This window comes from Pinus tabuliformis, chromosome 7 (assembly GCF_031772625.1).
Source record: "Pinus tabuliformis cultivar Carrire ecotype Pingquan chromosome 7, CPIR1, whole genome shotgun sequence".
Lineage (NCBI taxonomy): Eukaryota > Viridiplantae > Streptophyta > Pinopsida > Pinales > Pinaceae > Pinus > Pinus tabuliformis.
This window is the reverse complement of record NC_142293.1, coordinates 1,800,734,871-1,800,759,668: the sequence shown is the minus strand read 5'-3', so window position 1 is coordinate 1,800,759,668 and position 24,798 is coordinate 1,800,734,871.

The following is a 24,798-nucleotide window of genomic DNA, read 5'->3' as shown; positions in this document are numbered from 1 at the left end:
ATCAATAATCAATCCAAGGTATTTGGAGAGATGACTAAGGGTGTTTCATGTACTTGTGATCATGAACATGTTATTAATTTGCAACCAAGAATTGTACCACCTAAAATTAGGCCTCACAAGTGTCCATGTGCATATAATAACGATATTGAATGCATGATTCAAGAAATGTTAGAATTTGACATCACTCAACGTAACCAAAGTGCTTCCTCTTCAACATTAGTGATAGTTACACAAAATAATGGCTCATGGCCTATGTGACTATATTATAGAAAACAAAAAAATAACCATCAAAGATAAGTTTCCTATCCACATAATTGATGAATTATTAGATGAATTTCATGGAGAAAATTTCTTCACTAAGTTGGATCTCTATTTGGGATATCATCAAATTAGAATGAGGCAAGAAGATGTTCCAAAAATTTCCATTAAAACAAACGAAATTCATTATGAGTTTTTGGTCATGCCATTTGGAATTACAAATGCAACTTCAACATCTCAAAGATTGATGAATTCTATTTCTTAAAACTATCGGAAGAGCGACAAATATATGCAAATCCTTCCAAGTGCACCTTCAGGGTTCAAGAAGCAGAATATTTGGGTCATATTGTATCTCATGAATGTGTCTAAGTAGACCCTAACAAAATTAAAGCTACGATGAATTGGCCAATCCCAAAAAACTAGAAGGGGCTTAGATTATTCTTAGGTTGACATATTATTACTTCAAGTTTGTTAAGAATTATGGTCAAATAGTAGCACCTCTAACAACATTATTAAAGAAGGAAATTTTTTCTTGAACTCAAGAAGCAACCGAATCCTTTTAAAATCTTAAGGAGGATATGTGTATGACTCTTATATTGACCACACTTGACTTCAAAAAACCTTTATTGTGGAGTGCAATGCCTTAGGCCATGGTATTCGTGTAGTTTTGAAGCAAGAAGGAAGGACCCTTTTCCCTGAAAGTAACCAAACTAAAGGAAAGAAGTCACTTAGAATCATTTATGAAAAAGAAATGTTGACCATTTTACACGTGATTAAATAATGACACCCTTACATATTAGGAGGACACTTCAAATTAAATATAGACAATGATAAATTGGAGTACTTCTTAGAGCAGTGATTATATTTACAAGAGAAAAAAAAGGTGGGTTATGAAGGTTCTAGGTTATGGATTTGAAATTATATATAAAAAGGGAAAAACATAAAATGGTGGCAAATGAATTTGCAAGGAAAGAAGAAAAAATATAAGGTTTACTATGTGCTATTTATATTCAAAATTTGAATGGGTGGAAGAAGAAAGATCAAAAGATATGTAAGATCATTCAAACCAAAGTGAATTATATAAATTTATATGGAAAAATAATCTATTGTGGTATCAAGATAACCTATTTTTATGTAAGATAACCATATTTTTTGAATCAAACAATTATCCTATAGGAGGGTAATCATGGTTCTGTTGTGGTAAAAACACAACACCCCCATTTTTGACTTGTTCACTTCAAATAATGGGGACCCTTTCTATAAAAATTTTGGCTAAACACCTTTTTGGATTTTTATTTAGTTGATTGCCCTACGCTTTTGTTAATTTTTCGTTTTCCTTGGATTCTTGTTTTGATTGCTTTGTTAAAATCGATTTTTTATAAGCTTCCCATTGACGCTTGTTTCACCTCATTTGGTCAACTGGTTTGAAAATGGCACTCCTTTGAATGTCTGATTATTTATGTAGCCTGGGTTAAAAAAATGCGTAAAATGTACAATATTGCATTTTGTAAATAAATTTGTTCAATAATGCATTCAGTTTAAATATTAACCCGTAGTGAGTTTTTACTAACATTTTTCCATATAGCCAAATCATGAAGCAACCGGATTTTAGTAATTTACTCCAATAAATTATTAATCTCGAAAAATCATAATTTCAAAGTGGCTATAATTTATTTTTCATTTTATTAAAAATAGTTGTAGTTTATAAAATAAACCAAAATAAAAAATTAATCTTTAATATTAAATCTTAAATTAATTAAATTAAATTAATTAATTAAATTAAATTATAATATATAAAAAATAAAAAAAAATAAATGATTTTAATCGCATCGGGTTTTAATCGCATCGGGTGCTTTCAAATGACATGTTTCTAAAACCCCGATGGACTCATACCCTCCCGACGCCGATTGCCGATATCATATCGGGGACTTTGGCATTGTAACACGTTTGGACCCATACCCTCATTCCCCGATCCGATAAGCCAAGCTATGTTGCATTAAACAAAGGGCATTAAAGCATAACTATTTTAATACATACCATCGCATCGGGGACTTTGACATTGTAACATATTTAAAAACCCTGATACCCTTACTTCCCCGATCGGCGATAAAGCATGAGGCATGGGGCATTAAAACAAAAGGCATGCTTTAGGTTTTATATTCGTTTGAATTTCTAAAATCACTCATACGTATGAGTGGAATAAATAAAAAATAGTGTAGGTTAGTATATTTTTAATATTAGTTTATATATTAATATGTTATATGTAATATATTGTATTAATTAAATTAATTAATAACATGTAATATATTATATTAATTAAATTAATTAATAATATGTAATATTTTATTAATTTAATTAAAATTTAAATATCATTTAGATTAATATTGATTAGTTTTTTTTAATTAGATTAAATTTGTTTATAAATCGTTAATTAGATATCAGTTAGTTAGATTAATAAATAAGTTATTAATAATTAGTTTAGTTTATAATTAACAATTAATTTAAAATTAATTAGAATTCTAATTTAGGATTTAATTTTTAATGAGAATTTTGATTTTTTAGCCCAACAACAGAATTTCCAGATTCATGCCAGATTTGATCCATCAACTTTGGAGGCTCATAAATTGAGTTATACTTGGCCAAATGAGGCTCAGGATGGCTCATTGGAAAGATAAAATCAAGGAGAATATTTCTGAGGAGATTTCATTGACAGATTTGGTCATTTATTGGGTCAAAAATCAGGCAGAAGATCAAGCTCTGAATTTTGAAAACAAAATCATTTTTCTGAGTTTTATTTTCATTGGTCCAAGCCTCTTCTAATTGCAGATTCACTCGTCAATGATATTCTTGGCCAATTAAATCATCCCGTGCATCAATAGAGAATTTATATTTTATAGAATTTGATTGGATTTGATTTAAATGCCAGCAATGCCATATTGATTTTATTGTTCCATTTTAATTTATTTTGATTTCTTTTTGCAGGAAAACAGTGGAAGAAATATGGAGAAAAGGATCTCAATCAATGAGAATGCTCCAGCAATTGGATTTAGCAGATTTCTCTTCAACAAACTCTTCTCTCAAGAATTCCTTCACAAATAGTATAAGTAATAGATTGCAAAATGGAATAAGGGGCTGCTCTCCTCTGCAATGCTAGATTTCTAAAAGCACTACTGTAATAGGAATTTAGAGTTGTAGGAGAGAGGAGAGAAAATCTCAGATCTGGGGATTATTGAGGATTTTTCCTTTGTATCTTGGATTATGTATGAGGGGCAGAGTTTTCACTATTGTGGCTTTAGCTTTGAAGGCAGAAGTTCAAGCAATGTAAAGGACTGTTGGAGACCAAGATCAGAGAAATGGATGCAATAAATTGGTATTTTTAATACTACTGTTTTAAATATCAGTTTCATTTTTATGGTAACAGGAATGTCTCATTTTATTCATGTTTGTACACTATTGTCAATATGGGTAATTTGTCTCAATCTTGTTATTAGGTATCTCTGTTCTTATGAATTAAAATCTGATTTCTAAGTAACTATTTACTCAGAAATCTGTCTTATAAAACTGATTTATTGAATGGTAATGTGTTGTGAACTATTTCCACATGTCATTATTCAATTATTGGATTTACTGATTTGATAATTAATATCATTTTTGTGAACTATTTCCGGGAATGTTGTTGGTTTATTATTTCAGTTGATAGGTCTCAATAGGATGTGTTTTGGTAACCATAATATCAGTTAATTGAACTACTTCATTAACTTGATATTCATTATAAACGAGACATATGTAAATCCCAATACTTTAATTATCTTGCTCTTAGTTGGGTTAGATCTATATCTGCCTAATTAAGATAGGATTTAGATTAGTTTCTTTTGCTTGCATCATAGAATAAGCTTGCATTTAGAGTAAATTCTACATTCTTTTAAGTCCTCTCCTCAAAGAGGCAAAACTTTAGTTGTGGCTTGGCTGAACCCAAATCAGCTTAAGGGTCATTCTCTTGCCTGATCAGCAAGAAGAAGTGATCTGATGTCCCTGTCTATTGGTAGTTAAAGATACATTATAAACCAATAGCAATAGGGAGAAGGTAACTGGACCTAGTTGAACAGTTGGAGTCACCACACCAAATGGAAAAGGAGCTGCTTTAAGGTCTGGACCGGGTGGTTATCCCCCAATGTTGTTGCAGCGATTTTCGAGGCATCAATAGGTTCTTAAAAACTTACTGTAGGATCAAGAATAATTTTTTGGGAAGGCCTTAAAACTAATGTTCAAAAGTTTGTGGCTGTTGTCTACTAAAACAATAAGAGAGAGACAATAAGGACCCCAGTTCTTGTACAACCACTAGCTATACCAAGTCAATGTTGGGAGGAAGTTTCAATGAATTGTTTTATAGGTTTACACAAATATGAAGGAAATAATGTCATCATGGTAGTATTGGATTGACTAATAAAGTATGCCCATTTTTGTTGTTTTTATCATCCTTTTAAAACAATTAAAATAACAAAAACATTCATGGAAATATTCTAAAATCTACATGGAATCCCTAAGATTACTGTAAGTGATAGAGATCCAATTATCATTAGAAAATTTTTGATTATAATTATTTTCTCTTTTGGGTACTCAACAAGATCACAACTCACCTTACCATCCTCAATTCGATGGGAAAATTGAGATTTTGAATAAATGTTTATAACGATGTCTCTATTGTTGTGCATTTGATAAACAAACTCAATGGACCAAGTGGAAACCCTTGGAAAATGGTGGCACAACATATCCTTCCACACTGCATAAAAAGTGCCCCTATTTATGGAATTGTATGGTTATAATCCTCCATCCATCACATCACCCTTGAAATGGATTGCAAAATTTCAAGTAAAATAAGACCACATAGTGCACCAACAAGAGGTTCTCAACCTATGGAAGGACAACTTGGTTATAGCATAATATAGGATGAAACAATAAGAAGATCAACATCGTGGTGAAAAGGAATTTGAAGTGGTGGATTAGGTATTTTTAAGACTATAACCATATAAACATATACCCATCAATCAACAAAACAAGGATAGTAAATTAACAACCAAGTACTACAACTCCTATAATGTGCTATAGAGCCTTTGGAGGTATGGATTACCAATTAGAGTTGCATATGTCTTCACATGTACATCAAATATTAAATTTTTATTTCTTAAAGAAGGTAATTGGTGACAAGATCCCAGTACAAACTATTTTACTAGAGATTATTGAATAAGGGGAAGTCATACTAGAACCAAAAACAATCCTTGAAACAAGGATGAATAATCTATGAAATAAAGAAATTACTTAGTACACCATCAAATGGAAGAACCTACTAGTGGAAGAGACAATAAAAGAAGATGAGTTATTCATACAAAAAAAACCTCCAATTAGTCAATTATTAAGGACAACACTTTTTTGAAGGGGAGGGGCATGTTAATCCCTAAACAAAGCCCCTAGTAAATTCCTAGATAGTGAGTTATATTTCTATTTTTATGATAGCCAATTAGACCCATATATATATATATATATATATATATATATATATATATATATACCTTTTCTTATCTTGTGCATTGATTCATTCTAAAAATAAGTTTCCCCCTTGAAGTGGATTGTTATTCACTAAATTTTTATCATTCTCAAGGTGTTTGGTTCATAAAATTATTTGTATCCCCACATTAGGTGTAGAAACATATCACATGTAGTTCGATTATGGATATTGAAGTTAGTCACTCTCTATGTGAATTCTCACATGAACACTATAAAAGAGGGTGCATAGACTAGATGAAATGTTTGTAGGTTTTAGTCATGTACAATAGCTTGATGCAAACTCATTCTCAATAATATATAAAATATGCAATGGAACATGCACACAATAAGATAGATATTTTACCTTGGAAACTCTAACAAGGAAAACCATAAATAAATTTTAGTATATATCTTCTTTAAAGTATTACAATACGATATGTATATCTTGTGGCATCCATAAAAAACCAATCCATTTACCTTCGATTAGAATATAGCCATATTCCCTTAATTGGAATTACATGTTGGAAACAATGATAATACTAAGAGGGGGGGTGAATCAATATTAAGGCTAATTTTAAACTTTTTATGCCAATTTTATTTTCTTATTCAAACTTGGAAACCATCCATATAATTAGCAGCAACATGTAATATGGAAGCAACATGAAATCAACATACAAACATACACACCATGAGCATCATACACATGAGACACAAGGTTTTACGTGGAAACCCTTTCGGGAAAAAACCACCAAAGCTTGTTGTTGTTATTGATGTAAAATAAGAGCACCTACTCTATTACATCAATCTATTTTTGTGAGCCACCACTCACAGGAAGCACCAACTCCCTTTGATTGTTTGCTAGCACCCACTTGTAGGAAGCACCAACTGTCTCTTTCTATAGACACCTATCTAGCTTACTAGAAGAACCATGTGAAGCACCAACTTCACAGATTTGTTACAAGCACCAACTTGCAACTCCTTGGATTTATGAAAGCACCAACTTGCAGGAGGCACCAACCCCCGAAACTTCTCAAGAAACCACTAGTGATGGAAGCACCAACTTCCTGTATGTAGGCTTCAACCCACACTCAAATAGGAACTCAATGTTCTCTGTGATTTGGCAGCCACTTTGCCTGATATTATCTCAGTTCTCTCTGCTCATATTGCTCACTCTACAGCAGCACGCTGATCTGCTCAATAATAGTCACTCATCAAAATCCATGTAGTTCTTTGTTCTCTGCTCTTCATTAGCACATGCTCAACTCCTTGCATCTTTCTCTCCACAACACACATGTAGCTCTCGACCTTCTTTCTCTGCACATGCACCTTCGACCTTCTTTATTTACACAAGAACCTTTGAACTTTCTCAGCACAGGCACCTTTGGCCTTTCTCACATAGCACAGGCACCTTCAGCCTTACTCATAGCAGCGCAGCTCTCGGGGCCTCTTACCTTTGCATAGGCACTCTCGCCCTTTCTCTGTAGAATAGGATCTCCCTTAACCTTACAAAATAGTGCACTCACATAGATATTTTCCACTTATCTCTCTAAAAACTATGCTTCTTCCCCCACTTTTCTCATCTGAGCTCATGGGTTTTGTTCCTTTGCTGCCCACTAATTGATGTTGCCACTTCTAACTTGTATTCACACTTATTCAGTGTACTTCAGCATGGCTATTCCATTTTGTTGTTGTGTTTGACTTGGTCTCTACCAATGCATTAAACATGAGAATGGCCAATTGACTGTTTTCTCCATACTGAGAATTATTTCTCAGTCCACATGCACACTCCAACCAGACACAGTCCTCTCTATGTACAACTCTCCTCTCACTGAGGCTCTCCATGCTTAATCATGGTTTCAACAACTTGGTTGTACTTAGCGATGGCTTCTTTGTGGACCATTGTCCTTGTTTCCTTGTCTCAGAGTTTTCTGCATATTCTTCTAACTCCATGAACCAACTCTGGCGATCTGCATTTGTTCTTCGATAGCCGAACCATTCATCTACCTAAATCATTGAGACGTGTATCAAAGCATAGATATGACTTGTCTCAGCTCAAGGAAGACTCAACACTCTTTCTTGAAGATCATGGTCCTTGCTATCTTCACCCAACGATCTTTGAAAATTGCCATTAATCCTGAGACCAACTCCTCTACTTCTACATTCAATCTTGCAATTGCCAACCCATATGCCTTAACTCTTTTTACTATATTATTGGAGAAAAACCACATTGTTACTCCACAACCCTTGGCACTGAGCTCTCTTGGAATTCACTTTCTCATATGACCGTGCTAGTGACCATTGACTTAATGCCATATTGGAGCCCACTTTAAATCTTCTGTGAAGTTTCGATTTCACCTTGGATCCTTCTGCTTAGCCCTCAAAACATTTCTTATCAGAGGACTGGGAGATTTGACTTGCTGCTTGGCCTTAAGTTGCTAAGGTGATTTTTTCCTGTCGGGATCAATCTTCCTTTGCAATCGCTCTGCGCACCTGGATCTATGGATTTATATGCCCGAGAAACTACCCAATATCAGAAACCCCCTTTATCGGAACTTTTCCAAACTCCACCTGCTCTAGAGTTCTGATATCTCAATCCTTCGATTTCCAAGCTCTTATATGATGTCATCACTTCCACATGGTGACTACTTAGCGATGACATGTGTCACTCGGTTCTGGCCCATTAGACTACCCAATACAGATAAATATGACTGCCATGTGTCCTGTCGTACTTCCATGTCATTCTAATTTCAATTGCCACTATGGATTATCAGAGCCAATCATATGCTCCCATGTGTCCTTCTCGGAGCCAATCATATGCTGCCATGTGTCCTACTAGAGGAGAGAGAAGAGGAGCCATCAACCTTGGTTTTGCACCGAAATCCTTTGTTACTTTTCTTTTGGTAGTCCTTGACACTTTTAAAGGCTTATCAACACTTATCGATATCTTCCAAGTACTACAAATCCTATAATGTGCTATAGAGCCTTTGGAAGTATGGATTACCAATTAGAGTTGCATATGTCTTCACATGTACATCTAGTCTTAAATGGTTATTTATTAAAGAAGGTAATTGGTGACAAGATCCCAGTGAAAACTATTTTATTAGAGATTAATGAAGAAGGGGAAGTCATACTAGAACCAGAAACAATCCTTGAAACAAGGATGGATAATCTATGAAATAAGGAAATTACTTAGTACACCATCAAATGGAAGAAACTACTGGTGGAAGAGACAATACAAGAAGATGAGTTATTCATACAAAAAAACCTCCAATTAGCCAATTATTAAGGGCAACACGTTTTCGAAGGGGAGGGGCATGTTAATCCCTAAACAAAGCCCCATGTAAATTCCTGGATATTGAGTTATATTTCTATTGTTATGATAGTTAGTTAGACCACCCCCCTCCCCCCCGCCCCGCACCCTCCCCCCTCCACACACACACATATCAACTTATCTTATCTTGTGCATTGATTCATTGTAAAAATAATTTTCCCCCTTGAAGTTGATTGTTATTCACTAAATTCTTATTATTCTCACGGTGTTTGGTTCATGAAATTGTTTGTATCCCCACATTAGGTATAGAAAAATATCACATGTAGTTCAATTATGGATATTGAAGTTAGTCTCTCTCCATGCAAATTCTCACATGAACACTATAAAAGAGGGTGCATAGGCTAGATGAAATGTTTGTAGGTTTTATTCCTGTACAATAGCTTGATGAAAACTCTTCTCAATAATATAGAAAATATGCAATGAAACATGCCACATTATGATAGATATTTTACCTTTGAGACTCAAACCAGGAAAACCAGAAATAAGTTTTAGTATATATCTTCTTTACAGTATTACAATACAATATGTATATCCCGTGGCATCCATAAAACACCAATCCATTTACCTTCGGTTAGAATATATACATATTCCCTTAATTGGAATTACATGTTGAAAACAATGATAATATTGAGAGGGGGGGTGAATCAATATTAAGGCTAACTTTAATCCTTTTATGCCAATTTTATTTTCTTATTCAAACTTGGAAACCATCCATATAATCAAAAACAACATGTAATATGGAAGAAACATGAAATAAACATACAAGCATACACACCATGAGCATCATACACATGAGACACAAGGTTTTACATGGAAACCCTTTTGGGAAAAAACCACCAAATCTTGTTGTTATTATTGATGTAAAATAAGAGCACATACTCTATTACATCAATCTGTTTTTGTGGGCCACCACTCACAGGAAGTACCACATCCCTTTGATTGTTTGCTAGCACCCACTAGCGGGAAGCACCAACTCCATTTTTCTGTAGACACCTATCCAACTTACCAGAAGCCCCATGTGAAGCACCAACTTCACGGATTTATTGCAAGCACCAACTTGCAGCTCCTTGAATTTATGCAACCACCAACTTGCAAGAGGCACCAACCCCAAGCCTTCTCAATCACCCACTAGATATGGAAGCACCAACTTCCTATATGTAGGATCCAACCCACACTCAAATAGGAACCTAGTGTTCTCTGTGATTTGGTAGCCACTCTGCCTGATATTAGCTCTACTCTCTCCGCTCACACCACTCACTCTACAACAACATGTTGATCTTCTCAACAACATTCACTCATCACAATCCATGCAACTCTCTATTATCTACTCTTCATTAGCATGTTCTCATCTCTTGGTCTCTTGCTCTCCACAACACACACACAAATCTTGACCTTCTTTCTCTACACAGGCACCTTCAACCTTATTTCTCTACACAGGCACCTTCGACCTTTCTCACCACAAGCACCTTCGACCTTTCTCACATAGCACAAGAACCTTTGGCCTTACTCATAGCAGCATAGCTCTCAGGGTCTCTTAACTCTTCATAGGCACTCTTTTCATTTCTCTATAGAATAGGCTCTCTCTCAGCCTTACATAACAGTGCACTTACACATATCTTTTCCACTTAGCTCTCTAGAAACTATGCTTCTTTCCCCACTTTTCTCATCTGAGCTCCTGGGTTTTTTTCCTCTGCTTCCCACTAATTGATGTTTCCACTCCTATCCTGTATTCACACTGCCCAAGTGTACTTCATCATGTTTTTTTATTCTACTATTCCGTCTAACTTGGTCTTTACCAATGCATTAAACATGAGATGGACACTTGAATGTTTTCTCCATACTGAGAATTAATTCTTAGTCCACTTGCACACTCCAACCAGGCACAATCCTTTCTATGTAAAAATATCCTCTCACTGAGGCTTTCCATGCTTATTCATGGTTTTTCACAACTTGGATGTACTTTTGGATGGCTTCTTTGTGGACCACTGTACTTGTTTCCTTGTCTCAATTTTTTTTTGTGGATCCATCTGAATCCATGAACCAACTCCACTGATATGCATTTTTTCTTTGGTAGCCAACCCATTCATCTACCTAACTCATTGATACGCACATCAAAACACAAAAATGGCTGATCTCACCTCAAGGTGGACCCAACACACTTTCCTAAAGAACATGGTCCTTGCTGCCTTGACCTAGCAATCTTTGAGAATCACCATTAATCCTTAGACCAACTCCTCTACTTCTACATTCAATCTCAAAGCTGCTGACCCATACACCTTTAACTCTCTGTACTGTCCTATCAAAGAAAAACTACATTTTTACTCCACAGTCCTTTGGTGCTTAGCTCTCTTAGATTTTTCTTTCTCATATGACCGTGCTAGTGTCCATTGGATTAATGCCATATCAGAACCCCCTTTGTATCGTAACTTCTACAAAGTTCCGATTTCACCTTGGCTCCTTATCCTTGGCCCTCACAACATTTCTTATCATAGGATCGAGAGCTTTGAATTGCCGCTTAGCCTTAAGGTGGTAAGGAAATTTGTTCCTACCGGGGTCAAACTTCCTCTGCAATCTCTTTGTACACCTAGCTCTATGGATTTATATGCCCAAAAGCCTAGTCAATATCAGAAGCCCCCTTTATCGGAACTTTTCAAAACTCTACCTGCTCTAGAGTTTTGATATCTCAATCCTCCGATTTCTGAGCTCTGATATGACGTCATCACTTCCATGTGGTGACTCTTTAGAGGTGACATGTGTCACCCAATTTTGTCCCATTAGAATTCCCAATATGGTTAAATATTCCTACCACGTGTCCTGCCATATTTCCACATCATGGTGACATAAACTGCCACTATGGCTTATTGGAGCCAATCATATGCTGCCATGTGTCCTTATTGGAGCCAATCATATGCTGTCATGTGTCTTGCTAGAGGAGAGAGAAGAGGACCTACCAACCTTGGTTTTTCACCGAAATCCTTTATTAATTTTATTTTGGCATTCCTCAATGCTTTTAAATGATTATTGACACTTATCGATATCACAACTTTTCAAAGGTTCCTTAGTTGAAGAATTTCCGATATTGCAATCCCCGATATGCCGATGTTCTGATACGCCGATCTTTGAGATTCTGATATCCTCCAACCTCTGATACAACCTGCCCTGATGTACCATGCCTCCGATATTCTGATATCACCGATATGTTGACCTCTGACATTTTGATGCATCAATACACCGATATGCCGATCTCCGATATTCCAACCTTCTTAGGACTTCAATTTCCTGAATATCGGAAAGCCATAACTTTTGATCTAGGAGTCCATTTTTGGACTTTTACATATCGTTGGAAATATCTTCTAGAGAACTTTCTAATAGAGAGGGTCATATTTAGGCTTTGAGCTCATCTACTACCTCTAATATGGATCCAAACTCTCAGCCACTATTTTTCTCCTTGACTCTTTGGATAGCTGAAATGGTCACTTTATATGAAGCCTGTATATACCATAGAATTCCATTTGGTCCATCACTATAATTATCATTTTATGGATTCTCCAATAAGCCTAATACTAAGATGATTCTCTACAAGAAGCTTGCATCTACAATGGGATTCCATCATGACCAACACAATAGTCATCATTTTATGGCTTCTTCAGTAAGCCTGCTACTGTGATGATTTTCTACAAGAAGCCTGTAGCTACCATGGAGTTTCATCTGGCCCATCATTGTAATCATTATTTTCTGGCTTCTTCAGTAAGCTTGCTATTGTGATGATTCTCTATAGAGCAATGTAGCAAGCATAGGATTTTTTCTCGGCCATCACTACCAACATCTACTATGACAAGTATCCATGCTAGTCTGGTTGTCATTAATGCCAACACTTCTACCAATAGTTAGGTAATTCCAACTTCCCTACACATCTCCCTAGCATGACTATTGACATTAATGCCAACACACTTGCAAATATCTTCACTATGCCTCTGGTCATCCAGATAATGCTAACTGTCCAACAATCTCCCCCTTTATCATTGATGGCAACACTTCATCCTTATCTTCACTTTTATGGACAAAACCTCATGATACTTCCATGCATCCTTTTACATGAGCCACCAATGCCTTTCTCTCTTCTACACGGGAAACCATATCTTCTTCACAAACTCCCTCCCCCTTTGACATCAATGAAAAAGGGCTACAATGTTGCCTTTTTATCTCATGCAATCACTGTCTGTGAAGATCAAAGTCTAGTTGTGAATTCTTTTCTTTAGACATCTCTTCAAGGACTAATCGTTGTTGCTGCTTCATAAACTGGGCATATTTGATATGCTCCCCCAAAAAATATAATGCCTCTTCATTATCCTTCCAGTCTCAGATGCCTTATGGATGCTAGATGAATACTCTCTCAACTAATGCATCTTTACCAATTAAAATTCTCATGGTATTGCTGCTACTAAATATAACAATTAATGATGATGCACTTCAACTTGTTCTTCTTTGTTGCTGCTTCTGAGACTGTGCTCACATTATTTGAGAATCATTACTTCTCCCCTTGAGATCATACTTATTCAATAGGGACTACTTCTCAACTAATACCAATTGCACCAAAAAAAATGGTACAAATTGGATACACTACCAGGAAGCCTCCAATACTTCTTTCTCAAGAAAATGCCAAAAAACACAAAAGGTTTCTTCACCTGAACCCAACACTACCAATTGACATAGTGATACCAATTGAGGGTTAAGGAACATGAAAAGTTTGCACCAATTATGTTTCATGAACACAAGATTGTTATGCATAATCAAACTCACAACTTAAATGAAATAAGGGTATTTGTCCAAAGATGAAAACCTTTAATTTGATTAGAATTCTTCCTTTCTGAGGTTTCCAATTGTTGCCTGCTACTACTTATCAAAGCAACTCCCCTTGAGCTAATGCTTCTTTGATCTCTTGCATCATCTTTCTTGCCTCTACGTGGTCACTGATCTTGTAGACTTGACTTTGGCTGTGAGATTCTTGTCATTCCACACTTTTGTTGTAGCCCATCTTCTTCTTCCCATAACATAACATATTGTTGTGTACTTTTAATGCTGGCTGCCCTCCTTTTCAATGCTGATACATTCAAAATAAACCAATTTATTCTTGTAATAAGCAAGAAAATAGAACCATACCTTCATCAATCAGATGCACCTTTCTGTTTATTCCTTTTAACTTTCTGCATCTAACTTATTCAGCCTCTTTTGAGGCCATTCTCTTCCTTCAATGAAGAGAAACCAAAGATCTACTCCCCCTCAATAGATCATTCTCCTTCTTCTTCTAGAGCCTCAATGACTGAGTCTTGACAGAGGTTTTACTCTCCATCTTCTTCTTTTCCCATATTTGGGATTTCTCTCGGCTGCACATGGGTAGAGGAAATTTATCTTTCACCTCCTCTTTCTTCACCTAAATCCTCTTGATTCCTTTGCTCTTTATAGAGGGGTCCATCACATGGGTACGATGATCATTATTCTGATGTCTTCCTCCTCTTTTCATCTTGATCTTTTGAAGCAAATCACTAAACATAAGTCTGTATTTCTCAACTCCATTGTTTGTGCTTGTCTTCAAATCCCAAGCTGCTACATACGCATGGATATGATGAGAAGCATTCCATTTCTTCTCATTTCTGCAACTAGCTTTCTTGTGCCTGAGACTGCCATAGTTGTAGCATTCAACATGGCTTAAGAATGGGGCAGAGGAGTTACTAATCTTGAAAAAATTCTTATCAAAAATCCTATCATGGTCAGCATGCCTTCTTCTGATATCTTTATGCATTCTTGGGTTGCTGCTACCCAACACATCTTGTTTCCTTGCATGCCATCTATAGTCTATGGCTTTATGTCCAAAATTATTGCAAGAAAAACAATACCCATAAAAAGGCTTATGTTGACAAAGGTTACCTTTTCTTTGAAGGCTCTATCCTTGAGAAGGAAGCATCCTATGCTGACTATTCATGTGCCTTCCATGAAAACTTACATTGTTTCCTTGCACTCTTTCTTGCAGTTCCCTATCCCTCTTCTACTGCATTACCGACTGTTGCTTCCTTTCCTTCTCTTGTTGTTGTTGCTGTCCAATAATCTCTTTTCCTTTGTTGTTGTTGGAACCTCAAACTCCCTTTACTTGGGTAGGTGACCCTTCATCCTTTTCCTTAATAGAGATAGGTTTTTCCTTGAAACCCAAACCAACCTTGATGGGAGGGGATGCTTGCTTGCCAAACATCTCATCCAAGAATTTTTTTCTCTCCTCAAGCTTCTCATATTGAGACAACTCTTTAGTTGAATTTTCTAAGTCACATCTCAATGGGAGTACTTCATTTTGTAGTCTCACATAGTAGGATTTTTCCTCACTAAGTTAATTGGTTAACTTCCCATTCAATCTGCTAGCGTCTTCTTGTTGAGTATTTAGTTCGACCAATGTTCTTCTTAACTTCTCATTCTCAAGCTTATAGATTTTCAGTGGCTCTTATCACTTGAGATTTTCCTCTGATAGGTCCTTGATCTCATTTAGAGTCGAGATCAACCTTTTTCTAAAACATATCCTTTCATCTAGATCCTTTTTTCCACTATCAGAAGTGCTAGCTAAATTACCATAGAGATCTAAAGCCATCTTTGTGTCCATGGAGTCTTCCACAAGTATAAGGGTTATCCCTTCTTCATCACTACCTGGGGTATTCTCATTCTCTCCTATGGATGAACACACTGGAAATCTCTCTTCTTCCTCTGAAGATTCCTCATTTTCTATTGCCACTAAAGTCAGTCTATCTTCATTAAAACAGCTAGATGCATGGATCTCTCTATCTTAAAGTGATTCACATGAACATATAGATAATGAATGACCTATTTCTTTACATTTATCACAAATAAATAACATACCTTCTAAGCAATAATGTCTCTCTTTTGAGACTTCTTCATCATCAACAAGAGTGTGATGAACATCAACTTCTCCATGTTCTGGTTCATTGCTAGAGCAGTAGGTCTCCTCAACCTCTTCTTGAGCCACATGGATATCTCCACCATACATACCTTGCAGTCTGTCCAACACTTCGTTTTCTGACTCACAATGCCTCACTTTATCAACATCCAACTTAGATAACTCTTTCATGATAATCTTATGGGCTTCTTCATTCTGCTCACTCTTTTCTCCATTCAATATGGAGAGCCATGTATCACCATCCAAGGACATCAAATAGGCCACCATTTTTTCCTTCCAAAGTTCATAGTTTGATCCATTTAAAAATGGAGCTCCTTCTGATATTAATCAAACTCGATTAGCCATTATTTCCCTTTGATCTACCCTCTTGCGATTAAGCTATTCCTGAAGGAAATTGGCTCTAATACTAATTGTTGGAAATAATGATAATACTGAGAGGGGGTTGAATTAGTATTAAGGCTCATTTTAAACTTTTAATGCCAATTTTCTTTTCTTATTCAAACTTGGCAACCATCCATATAATAAAAAACAACATGTAATATGGAAACAACATGAAATCAACATAAAAACATACACACCATAAGCATCATACACATGAGACACAAGGTTTTATGTGGAAAACCTTTTGGGATAAAACAACCAAAGCTTGTTGTTGTTATTAATGTAAAATAAGCGCACCTACTCTATTACATCAATTTGTTTTTTTGAGCCACCACTCACAAGAAGCACCAACTCCCTATCTCCCTCTTTTTGTAGACACTTGTCGAGCTTATCAAAAGCACCATGAGAAGCACCAACTTCATGGATATTTTGCAGGTACCAACTTACATCTCCTTGGATTTATGCAAGCACCAACTTGCAGGAGGCACCAACCCTCAAGCCTTCTCAAGCACCCACTAGAGATGGAAGCACCAATTTCCTATATGTAGGCTCTAATCCACACTCAAATAGGAACTCAATGTTCTCTGTGATTTGGTAGCACTCTTCCTGATATCATCTCTATTCTCTCCACTCACATTTATCACTTTGCAACAACACACTGATCTTCTCAACAATAGTCACTCATCATATTCCATGCAACTATCTGTTCTCTGATCTTTATCAACATGCACTCAACTCTTAGCCTATTGCTCTCCACAACACACACACATCTCTCGACCTTCTTTCTCTGCACATGCACCTTCAACCTTCTTTCTCCACATAGGTAACTTCGGCCTTTCTCAGCACATGCACCTTCGACCTTTCTCACATAGCACAAGCACCTTAAACATTACTCATAACAACGCAACTCTTAGAGTCTCTTACCTTTGAATAGACACTCTCGCCCTTTCTCTGTAGAATAGGCTCTCTCTTAGTGTTACAAAACATTACACTCACACAGAGCTTTTCCATTGATCTGTCCAGCAACTATGCTTCTTCCCCCACTTTTCTCATATGAGTTCTTGTGTTTTGTTCCTCTACTGCCCACTAATCGATGCTGCCACTCCTGTCCTATATTCACATTTCCCAAGTGTACTTCAACATGGCTTTTCCATTCTATTGTTGTGTCTGACTTGGTCTCTACAAATCCATTAAACATGATAATGACCAATTGACTATTTTCTCCATACTGAGAATTATTTCTCAGTCCACCTGCACACCCAACCAAACACAATCCTCTCTGTGTACAACTCTCCTCTCACTAAGGATCTCCATGCTTAATCAAGGTTTCCACAACTTGGCTATACTTCAGGATGGCTTCTTTGTGGACCATTGTCCTCGCTACCTTGTCTTAGAGTTTTCTGTAGATCCATATGACTCCATGAACCAACTTCGTTGATCTTCATTTGTTCTTTGGTAGTCAACCCATTCATCTACCTAACTCACTGAGACGTGCATCAGATCATAGAGATGACTTGTCTCACCTCAAGGCAGACCCAACACTCTTTCCCAAAGATCATGGTCCATGTTGCCTTCACCCAACAATATTTGACAGTTGCCATTAATCCTGAGGCCAATTACTCTGCTTCCGCATTCAATCTTGCAACTTTTGACCCATACACCTTTAACTCTCGGTATTATACTATTAGAGAAAAACCACATTGTGACTCCACTGTCCTTTGGCGCTTAGGTCTCTTGGAATTTTCTTTCTCATACCAGAGCCCCCTTTGTATGTTTTGTGAAGTTCCGATTTCACCTTGGATCCTTCTACTTAGCCCTCACAGCATTTCTTATCATAGGATCGAGAGCTTTGACCTACCTCTCAGCCTCAAGATGCTAAGGCGTTTGTTCCTGTTAGGATCAATATTCCTTTGCAATCACTCTATGCCCCTGGCCCTATGGATTTATATGCCTAAGATCCTACCCAATATCTGAAGGTCCCTTTATCGGAACTTCTACTCTAGAGTTCCAATATCTCAATCCTCTGATTGCCAAGCTGCGATATGACATCATCACTTCCACGTGGTGACTCCTTACGGGTGACACTTGTCACCCAGTTCTGGCCCCTTAGACTACCTAATATGGTTAAATATGCTTTCCATGTGTCCTGCCATACTACCATGCCATGTTGATGTCAACTGCCACTGTGGCTTATCGGAGCCAATCATATGCTCCCATGTGTCCTTATCGGAGCCAATCATATGTTTCCATGTGTCTTTCTAGAGGAGAGAGAAGAGGGCCGTCAACCTTGGTTTTGCACCAAAATCCTTTGTTAATTTTATTTCGGCATTCCTTAATGCTTTTAAAGGCTTATCGACACTTATCGATATCACAAATTTTTAAAGGTTCCTCACTTGAAGAAGCTTGGATATTGCGATCCCCGATATGCCGATGTTCCAATATGCCAATCTCTGAGATTCTGATATCCACCAACGTACGATACAACCTACTCCGATGTACCACAACTCTGATATTTTTATATCACCAATATGCCGACCTCTGACAGTCTACACCGATGCGTCGATCTCCAATATTTTGGACCTCCGATATTCCATCCTTCTTAGGACTTTGAGTCCCTGAACATCGACAAGCCATAAATTTTGATCCAAGAGTCCATTTTTGGACTTCCACATATCATTGGAAATATATTCTAGAGAAATTTCCAATGTAGAGGGTCCAATATAGGCTTTTAGCCCATCTTCTACCTCTAATATGGCTCCAAGCTCTCTGCCCCTATTTTTCTCCTTGACTCTTTGGATAGCTGAAATCACAACCACCAAAGTGAGCATTTTAAATGAAGCTTTCATTTACCATGGAATTCCATATGGTCAATCATTGTAATAATCATTTTATGGATTCTCCAATAAGTCTGCTACTATGATGATTCTCTACAAGAATTTTGCAGTTACCATGGGATTCCATACTGACCAACACAGTAGTCATCATTTTATGTCTTCTTTAGTAGGCCTGCTTCTGTGATGATTTTTCATAGGATGCTTGCAACTACTATGGAGTTCCATTTTTCCCACCACTGTAATCATCATTTTCTGGCTTCTTCAATAAACCTACTACTATGATGATTATCTACAGAGCAGTGTAACAACCATGGGATTTGTCCTTGGCCATCACTGCCAACATCTGCTATGACAAGTATCCATGCTAGTCTAGTTTTCAAAGATGCCAACACTTCTAACAATGGTTAGGCAATGCAAACTTCCAAACACATCTCCCTAGCATGATTGTTGACATTAATGCCAACACACTTTCATATTACTTCACTAGGCGATTGGCCATCTAGAAAATACCAACTTTCCAACAATATCCCCCATTGGCCTCTAAAGGAAAATTTGAATTGTTACTTATAAAAAATGACGAGGAAGAATTCTCCTTGAAAGGACGAAGCTTTCCCCTCCAAAATCCCTCAAAGAGTGGATCTGGTTCCCAACATTAGGAATTTGCATTAAATGACATGGAACGCATTCCTAGATTTTCTCAATCACTGGAGATCCAAAATTTGTCAACTATTTCATGATTTATTATCCACTATTGATTCTCTTGTAGTAGGGATCAAGTCCCTAGATTGTCTCCTCCTTCAAATCTTCATATTCTGCCTAATATTCTCAAAATATTCTATAAAAATAAATAATATTAGGCACAAATATGCAATTATCTCTAAACCTTACTAATGAACATATTAAAGATAAAAAACATTATTAAGTGTAGAAGGATAGGTTTAATATAGCCTTCATGTATGTTGGCTTTGTGGGCCTTGTTACACTAAAAAATGTCACCATGGCTATTTACAGTTAGTATGGCTCTATCAACAGTCATGCTATCCTCCTGGGCAAGTCTTATGCCTCTGCTCTCCATGTCAAACTCCAAAAAAGAGAGAAAGTCTTTGTAAATGTGTTTATCTCTGGGTACGCAGATTCTCTCGGCCTTACCTGCGTATACGCACCTAATGTTCACAAAAGCTGTGTACTTGTACGCTCTGTATGTAAAGGGACAGGTGCGTACCCCTGTAAAGGTCAAAAGGCGCGAGTTTCATCTTTAAAAAGTTACTTGTGGTCATTTCTAGAGCATTCTAGAAGGTTGTTCGACATGTATTGAGCGCCTCTAGATGGTTCATGTACCCCTATGAAAGAGGAACTTATCCCATCAAGAGAGGAGCTATCCCATCCAAAGAGGGGATTATCCCATTGATGGTGGACCTGATTAACTTCCTCTTGAGCACTATAAATACAGGCATTGGGCCAGAAGGAGGAGAGGTTGAAAGCTAAACATTTCTAAGGGTAGATGCTGTAGGAATTAGGACTCCCATTTAGAAGCTTGTGAGGAGAGATTCCCATCCTTTCTTGTTTCATTTGGAAGTGGGTGAGCTTTGTCAAAGTAAAGGAGGACTCTTGATGGACCCTGGGAGGGACTTGCACAACACCAAGGCTCAGGTTGTAATTGTTCCTTTTGTTTCCTATTAATGCAAATGAGTCCATTCTTCTCAATAACTTGTTATTTATGAGTTTTTTCATGTACTCCTTGGTCTATATGTTAAATATGTTTTATTTTATGAGATTATCAAGTGCTATTTAATCGTTTGATTGTTAGTGAATGCAGGTTTCGAAGTGAAGGAGGAGCTCATCCGGATCAGCGAGACTGGACTACTACAACAGCGTTGGACTACAGGTAGGATCTAAACACTTGATTTCTTGTATGGTAAATGCATGTTTAGAGAAGGATTGCTCTTGTTTGTCTTGTTTGTCACTAGAGAGTCTTAGACTCCTAGGGAGGTTGGTTGTGTCCGCACTATCGACTCTTTCCGCCTGACAAAATGGCGACTCCACTGGGGACTCCATTGATGTGAAAGTTTTTTCCTTTGTATGCAACTTTGATCTGAGAAAAGTCATTTATTTTCTGGTTTTTGGCTGTGTGACTTTGTATTTGGGTGGGCTAGCTTAGGGATAAATTAGATTTAGTTTTTCTTGGTCTTTCCAGTAGTACGCACCCTCTGAGTATTGCACAGTGCGTACTTGTACGCACTGTTGCTGTGTGCACAGAGCGGGCCCGCACCTGGCTTAACAGGTTGCCTGCGTACCCTGCTAAAAATCAAGAAATTTCCATTTTTTACATTTTTCCTCTTGGATTTTGCTTTTTCTTAGTCTTTACTGCCCAGATCCATTAGTCTCCTGTCAAAGATTTTCACCTGAACTTGTTTCGATAGCATTGAGTGTTTTAGTGGATTTCATAGAAGTTTAAGCCCTAGGGTTTGATTTTTGAGTAGGTCCTGTAGTGACTTTGGCGGTAGAAGTTGTCAAGCCTTAGATCTCTCTGGTTTTGTCAGCCTTCTTAGGAGTTGGACCTGTCATAAAAGTCTACCTGTGAGAGCGACTTACCTTTGAGTTGTCTCTTTGGCAAATTTCGAAGTGCTTGTTGATTGAGTATTGAATTCCATTTTACAAAAAGAACAAAAAGATTTGAGTTTTGTTTTGACTGGTTTTTTGATTCTGCATTAGCTGGTCCTTGGCTTGATTGTGGTCAAGTAAAACAACCTAGAATCATCCTTGTAGGCTTTTGCCTCGTTAGGTTTGCTTTAGAGTAAATTTCCTTTTGATTTGCTTGTGAGTCGATTTTTCATAGATTTTATAGATTTTGAGATTGTTTTTTGTTAAAATAGATTTATATGCTTTATTAAATAGGGAAAATACAAAAACATCTCCTTTGAAAAGTTTTGTTTCAAGTAGCTTTTGGAGTATTTTGAAAGAGAAAGAATTTTTCGTGCACGTAATGAGTGGTCATGTTTGTATGCTTGGAAAGATAAAGAGTTTTATTTCTCTGATTTTCGTTACCAAGAGAGTTGTTTTTATATAAATTTGCATTCTCTAAACTTTCTTAGCTAAGAATTTCATTGAAAAAGAAAAGTAGTGTAAATCATCCTAAGTGCATCTTTGTAGTGGTTTGAGTCGAGTCTACACACCATTGGTTTCATTTCCGCTACCTTCTGTCTTTAAAGAAAACCATAAAAATTAACGCTTCAAGTAAAATCAACATAGTAACTTTTTCTTTTACTAGGGCTCTGAAGCACCAATATAGATCAGGCTAGTGTCTTGGAGTAGGAGAGTAATTAACTCTCCAAGACAGCAAAACCAAACAAGTAGCTTATCTTGTGGTAGGATAAATCCAACTGTTGCATTTATACTCTGGGAAAGCTCCTCTTAAAGGAGAAGCACGAGCTCGTGTCCGAACCAGTGAGGGGATCAATCCTCCCTCGTTGGGAACGACGCCAGACACGCACGTATTACAAACGGTAAACCTCAGATTAACCATTGTCGAGGAGCCAGGGGTCACTTATCGGTAAACCTTGGATTGTTGTCAAGGAGCCGGTAAGGGGATTGAGCTTGATACTCTGCCCTTGCGTGCTGTCGGAGTTTAGACTGTTCCCCCAGGTGTATTTGCCGCTGTTGGTAACCTTAGTGGCCATAATCTTAGGATTCTACCCAAGGTGACGGTGGAGGGAAGATCCCACTGTACCTGGAGCAGACGTCGGCTAGACTCACTTGGATTTTCCGGGGGGTTCACTTCACTCGAGACGGTTAAAGTGGAGGAACTTGTGCCGGTCTATTCATTAAGCAGGTTGCCGGGTAACTGTTCCACCCTCCACTTCTGTACTGAATTCGGCGATGTTGGGTTTCATCTCCAACTAGTGTTTTCGGTCTGGAAGGCTACTGTTTGTGCATGGTTTGACGCCCTAGATTCTTTAGGCGTGTGATTCAAATTTGTTTGGTTCTTTAGCGACTTTAGGTGGTTTGATTTGAGATTTTACTTTGTTTTCGTGTGTAGTAGTTAAAAGTTTTTAGCTGTGGCGGAATTACCGAGACAGTCCCGTAGACTTCGGGGCAAGTCACCTGAGATTGTTACCGGAACTGATTTGTTGAGGAAACTCCGTAGATCGCGGGGTGGACCTCCTGAAGACGTCCCGGGTCAGTACGAAGGATTGAAGGTCCTTGTAACTCCTCCTAGTGGCAGTAGAGTAGGATCACCTGAAGAAGGAGAGTCTTCCTTGGTAGTCCATCCAGATTACCAAAGTCTAGAGACAGGTTATAATCCCGAAGCTGTTACAGTTTCCGAGCTTGCTGGTAGTTTTTCATCTACTAGTGATTTAGGTGAGGAACCTGAAATATCTGAGCCTGTTACTCCAACTTCTAGTGTTCCAGATTCACCAAGAGTAGAACGGGTTATCACCAAAAATCTTCCTACTGGTTTGATTGCTATTGAAGAACTTGCTCCAGAGGAAGAAATAGGCGTCTCTAACCTTGAAGATCAACTTACTATTGATCTAAGGGAGCGTGAATCTATCTTTTACAGTCCTCCTAGAAGTACTACTTGGTACCTTTCGTTAACTAACTATTTAGACAACTCAGGGTTAAGTTTTTCTCCACCTCGCACTCCTTTTCCGCCTGGAGGTATCTATACTCCTGTAAATATGTCTGGTCAGTCGTCCATGTTCACTCAATCTTCTGAATCTTTCTTACACGGCGGTCCTTCTGTTCCCACCGGGTATCAGTCACTTTCTGGTACCTTTGCAGGGGCATCTCCTCAACCCGTTGATCATGGGTTATTAGCTGGAAACAATGGTAATAGACCGTTGGGTGTAGGGGACATTTACATGATGTCAGGATCAGTTCCCGTTTCTCAACCTCAAGGTGGCCAATTACCGCCTGGGGGGCAGCCTCAATTAACGCCTGGGGGGCAACCTCAAGGTACACAAATTGTGTCTGGGGGGCAACCTCAAGGCCAGTATGTACCTATGGTACAATACATGCCTCAAGGTCAACCCCAGCCTCAATATGTACCCCAGGGTCAACCTCAGTATCAATATCAACCTCAAGGTCAAGGTCAACCCCAGTATCAGTATTTACCCCAAGGTTATCAACCTCAAGGTCAATACTCGAGTCAAGGTTATCAACCACCTCAGGGTCAGTCTTATGTTCAAGGTCCGGGAAATGTACCTTTCAATTATCAACCCTACCCTCAACCTGTTACGGGTCAATACCCCGGAATGATAGTGTGGGATCCATCACAAGGTCAACAGGTGTTGCAGCCAAGTATACAGTTGCTACCTCAAACTGGACAACCCGTAGTTTCTGGTCCACCCCAGCAACCGCAACCTGTCCAGTCAAATGTTCAAACTTCTGTAACCTCGGTAGTTACTCAGCCGCCAATTGCACCTAGTACTCCATCTCAAACGGCTGCTGCAACTACCGCAACATCTGCCGCACTTACTTCTGGAGTATCGACAGCT